General features: G+C 45.8%; 1 long non-coding RNA gene across 1 annotated transcript in view; it reads left to right on the top strand.

Moving 5' to 3' along the window:
* Nucleotides 1-414: 414 nt before the first annotated feature.
* The window catches only part of LOC105506510, an 18235-nt gene continuing 13194 nt past the window's right edge, over nucleotides 415-5455 (top strand). The window contains exons 1-2 of the long non-coding RNA XR_001000936.1: nucleotides 415-568; nucleotides 705-757. This is a non-coding gene — a long non-coding RNA (uncharacterized LOC105506510). The remainder of the gene's footprint in view (nucleotides 569-704; nucleotides 758-5455) is intronic.

The raw sequence follows: 5455 nt of genomic DNA, 5'->3' as shown, positions 1-5455 counted from the left end.
TCAACGCTGGCGGTGAGGCATGTGGGTCAGAATAACATTCCCTTTCTTTTCCCTTCGCCTCTTTTTTCTCCACGGTTCCTTTCCATAACTTCTTTATTTGCTGCCTAGAGGAGCTTTCTGGACATTTTGTCTCCAGGAAGCATGGCATGTCACCTGTGCCTGACAACTTATGACCTCACATGCCTCTGGTCTTCTACGCCGAGGTAGCTATAAAGGCTTGCTTTCTAGGCTGCGTTTCCCTGCACAGGCCCACTGAACCACTCACACCTCAGAGGTGGAAGTGCCCAGCGGTCCTCATGGTCAGCTGGGGATAACGGAGTCATTGCCGCAGCCCAACTTCTGAAATTCCACAAGAGGGCGCCCAAGGTCTCCCAGGTCTGGCCACACCCGGTGGCCTTGAGGCCGGAAGGTGGCGCTGTTGCTTTAGCCATCAGGAAAGGCGAGGCTGTGAACAGCGGGATGGGGACATCCCTGGGTGCGGAGGGTGCTACCTAGAGGCGATGCTGTGCCTGTGGCGGCCAAACAGTGCCACCCACTCCGGGAAGCAAAGCCAAGCGCCGGACGCTGGGTATGGGAGAGAAGAGCCACCTGACTCAACGAAGGGCTCTAGGTGAGGAGCCAGCGTCCTCCGGCTCGGATTCGCGCTGCACCGTGGCTTCGCCAGGAGGCCTTGAAGGAAGTCATTCACTCTGTCTCCCCCACAGCTTCCTAGGCCTTCCATGTGGTCAGCGGAGATTCACAAACTCTCTGGTAGCAGGTGAGCTTTGGATTCAGGAACGAAAACACAAAGCCCTGTCCTGGGTGCATTCACTATCCATGGAAAGGGGAGGCAGGCGCGTCATCAGAAAGTCGCCGTGTGAGGAGGGACGTGGCGGCACAGAGGGGCACACAGAAGCCCCCAGAAGAAGGACTTCCCCCAGCCTGGGGAAGCCGGGCCGGCAGGGCTGGGCCAGCGAAGCCTTCCTGGTGGTTCTAGGCAGTTTTAAAAGGTGTTAGGAGTCGCCTTGCGAACGATGAGGAGAAGGCAGCGTAGGCCAGGCGACGGCCGGAGCGGAGGCAGCGCGGCAGTGCTGGCATGTGGGTGGGCGGTGGTAAGGAAGGCGGTGGATGAGGATGCAGGGAGCAGATGGGCCGGGTTGCAGGCTGGGCCCCCATGGCCCTCTATGGGTTTTGTGATCAACATGCTTTGTGGAGTTACAACAAGCAATGGTGGCCCTAACACATATATTCATTTGTAGGTCCATAAATCTGCGTTCATAGAGATAAATGAGTAGTCCCCAGGGTGAAGGAGAGCTGAAAGAGACACTGGAGCCAGGTCCACCCTTGGCCAGGTTTTACCTTGACTTGGCGTCATCACTAGGCACTGGGTTTTTTTTTTCTCTCTCCTTCTTCCCTGACCAAGAAATACACCAAATTCATTATGATATCGGCTTGTCATGATCTGAAATTGAAGAGCAACCATATATTTATTTGGCAAGATAAATACACACATTCTTTACATAAGATTAGTAGCCACCAGTTTCCGAAAGCATATATTGTCATTTGTTTGTCAAAACAAAGCTACATGCCCACATGGTATAGATGGGAAAGATGAGGCCCAGAGCTCAGGTGCATGGCTGAGGTCACCCAGTTCGTGGATGGTGGTGCTGGCACTTCTGTCTGGGCTGTTTCACCTGGCCACACACTCTCCACTCCATGCAGGCCGCACCTCTCTGGGGCCTAGCAGGGGTTATCACCCAGCTTAGTATCACTAGTACCGAGCACACTCGTTCTGTGAAAGACACTGCACCGTGATCTGTAGGGTCTAAAGCTAAGAGTCCATGTCACATACAGAATGGCACTGTTCACAGAAAGAGGACAAATGCTGCACGGCTGGTCTCAGTTGTTCGTTCTGAACCCCCACACTCCAGCATAAGTACCAAATGGTCATGAGCATTGATGGAGCGTACCGTGTACCCTGAGTTCTAAAGACACAGGACTGTGTCTGAGCTGCCACAACAATACCATATCAAGTGGCTGATAAGAAAAAAAAAAAAAAAAACATTTCTCACAATCTGGAGACCAAGCTTCAATGTCAAATGATGGCCCATTTCCTCATAGACCCTATCTTCTCACTGTAACCTCACATGTCAGAGGAGATAAACAAGCTCCCTTACACCCCTTTTATAAGGGCACTCATCCCATTCATGTGGGCTCTACCCTCAAGACCAAATCACCTCCCAAAGGCTTCACCTCCTAATATCATCACCTTGGTGTTTAGGATTTCAATCTGTAAATTTTGGGGGGACACAAACGTTCAGACCAAGGATGGGATGGGTTCTCAAATACACTACTTTATATGATTAGCAACCACAGCACGTGGCTAGAGCAGTAAGATGCTTGTTGGCATTTGTGACGATGTTGCAGGAAGGGCCATCCAAGAGTGTCTATGAATTGGTGCACCCTCAGTTCAAATGGCATCTTTCCCAGATGCTCAGTCTCCAAACAGAAAGCAGCCTGCAGTTTCATGTTTTAAAGTTTCAGCTACAGAGATCCTTTGCCAGTGTATTGAAGTTTGTAGAGAGAATGTTTTTAATCAACAAAATGTACTGAAGTGGTGTACAAAGTTCCAGGAAGGAATAAAGCCCACCAATGAGGCAGAGAGAAGTGGAAGTCTAGCAAAGACAAATGAAGTACCCCATGCTCGACTTCACTGGAAAGAAGCTAAATCCAGCAAGAGGACTGTGAAAAAACACAGTTCCTGAGGAGAGAGCAAATGACAAGCAAATGGTCCACAGAATAACATATAAATTAGCCTCAGACTTCCTGAGAGAAGCTAAAGAGACCATGTCTCCAAAGCTCACAATCGCTGGACGATGATATTAAATCCCAAAGAGGGGAAATAACTTGCTCTAATAGCAATAGCTAACATCAGAGATGGCTCACAGCACGTCAAGGCCTTGTTTCAATGCTCTGTGTGGATTCACTCACTTAATTCTCCCGAAGACTGCATGAAGTATGAGGGTCCCCACCCCCATGTACAGATGGAGGAGTTGAAACTTGGAGAGAGAAGTTAACTCACCCCACTTACCCAGTTAGTAAAGGGCAGAGCTGGGATTCAAACCCAGGCAGCCTAGCTCCCAGTGGATCCTTGCAACCAATTTATTTATTGCCAGCTCCAAGTGCAGCAGAAAATCAACAATGGAGCCAAGATTAAAACTCTGATAATGACCCAGCTCCTAGTTTCTGTTCTTTCCACCGTTTCACTCTTTCCCCAAATAGGTCCAGAAGACTCTCTCCTCAGAGCAGTGGCCCTTGCTGGTCCCTCTGTCTGAATGCTCCCCTCTTAGATTTGCAAAGAGCCTGCCCCTTCCATTGCTTTTCTGACCACCCCAAACAAAATAGCAACACCCTCCCACTCTCTGTAACCCTGGCATGTCTACTCCCTACTCTGCTTCATTCATTGATAACCGTATCACCACTTACTATACTATTACTATATTTACTTTTTTTTTTTTTTTTGGTTTAGTGTCTTCTCCTACTAAAATGCAAGCTTCACAAAGAGAAACATCTTTGCCTTATTCCATGCTAATATCTCCAGTGCCTGGCACATATAAACATTTGGTAAACATTTAATGAATAAATAAAGAAAGAAATGGGCAAATCATAAATAAATAAATTGCATGTGCAAAGCAAAGAACTCAGGCACTCCGTGCCATGGGTCAGAAGTCCTACTTGATAGCTTGTTACTGAGATGCTATGCAAACATCCAAATCCAGTTCAAATTCTACCTCCTGCAGGAAACCTTCCAAATATTTCCACTCACTGAGTTACTAACTGAGAGCTGAGTCACTCCAGGAATTTTCTATTAAGCTGTAGGAACTTCTGAAAGGGAGGATGTAATATATCAATTACCAGCAATTAACACTTTTGAATATATTAAACAATACATGCACAACATTTTATAGATAACAGATCTGAACTAAAATACAGCTGGCATGGAGTAGCACAAAGAACATGCCAGTCATAGTGCTAGGTACTTTGCACACTGTACTAATGCTAAATATTCCCAGCTTTGTGCCTTCCTGGCACCTGTGAGAATTGTACTTCCCAGACTCTTCCTGTTTGAGTGATACCATGTGACTAGTTCTAGCCAATCAGACATGAGTAAACCTGCTATTCACTTAAAAGTGCTAATGAGACATCCTTCAGAGCTCTCTTTTCCTTTTGGCTTAGCCAGTAACCTTCAAAAAAGTGGTTACAGGGCTGCTCAGTCAGCCTGAGTCCCTGAAGACCCCCATGTCTCCAGTCTTATCCCAGCTAAACTGCACAGCAATCTTTTGAGGTAATCTGTGCTATCTTCATTCTACAGATAAAGGAAAGGGCTCTGAGATAAGAAGTGATTTGCCCAAGTCACACAGGTAGTAAGCAACAGCCAGGAGTGGAGGACAGGTCTGATGCTAGAACCTGTAACTTTTACCTACTTGTATTCTCTCTCCCAATCTTACAGAATAAAAATAAGGAATATGACAATGGGAATATCAGCTGTTTCCTGGAAAACAGAAGCTTTGTTTGGGCATCGCAGCTTTGGGCTGTTGGGGGTTAAGAAGAGTCAATAGGACACTAGGATCGTGGGAAATAATTATAAAAACTGGTGGTGTAAGGCAGGAAGTGCCACTGACAACATTCTCCCAGTTTGTATTTTTGTTTGTTGGAGAGTTAGTTTGTTGGTTGGTCTTTGGTAGACAAAAACTACATGATTATCTCAATAGATGCAGAAAAGGCCTTCAACAAAATTCAACAGCCCTTCATGCTAAAAACTCTCAATAAACCAGGTATTGATGGAATGTATCTCAAAATAATAAGAGCTATTTATGACAAACCCACAGACAATATCATATTGAATGGGCAAAAACTAGAAGCATTCCCTTTGAAAACTGGCATGAGACAGGGATGCCCTCTCTCACCACTCCTATTCAACATAGTGTTGGAAGTTCTGGCTAGCGCAATCAGGCAAGAGAAAGAAAGATATTCAATTAAGAAAAGAGGAAGTCAAATTGTCCCTGTTTGCAGATGTCATGATTGTATATTTAGAAAACCCCATCGTCTCAGCCCAAAACCTCCTTAAGCTGATAAGCAACTTCAGCAAAGTCTCAGGATGTAAAATCAATGTGCAAAAATCACAAGCATTCTTATACACCAATAACAGACAGACAGCCAAATCATGAATGAATTCCCATTCACAATTGCTGCAAAGAGAATAAAATACCTAGGAATCCAACTTACAAGGGATGTGAAGGAAGTTCTCTTCAAGAAGAACTATAAACCACTGCTCAATGAAATAAAAGAGGACAGAAACAAATGGAAGAACTTCCATGTTCATGGATAGGAAGAGTCAAAATCATGAAAATAGCCATACTGCCCAAGGTAATTTATAGACTACCCCATCAAGCTACCAATAAGTTTCTTCACAGAA

This window comes from Colobus angolensis, unplaced genomic scaffold, assembly GCF_000951035.1.
Source record: "Colobus angolensis palliatus isolate OR3802 unplaced genomic scaffold, Cang.pa_1.0 Scaffold137, whole genome shotgun sequence".
NCBI lineage: Eukaryota > Metazoa > Chordata > Mammalia > Primates > Cercopithecidae > Colobus > Colobus angolensis.
The sequence above is the reverse complement of the archived record's forward strand: the minus strand, read 5'-3'. Positions and strand labels throughout refer to the sequence as shown.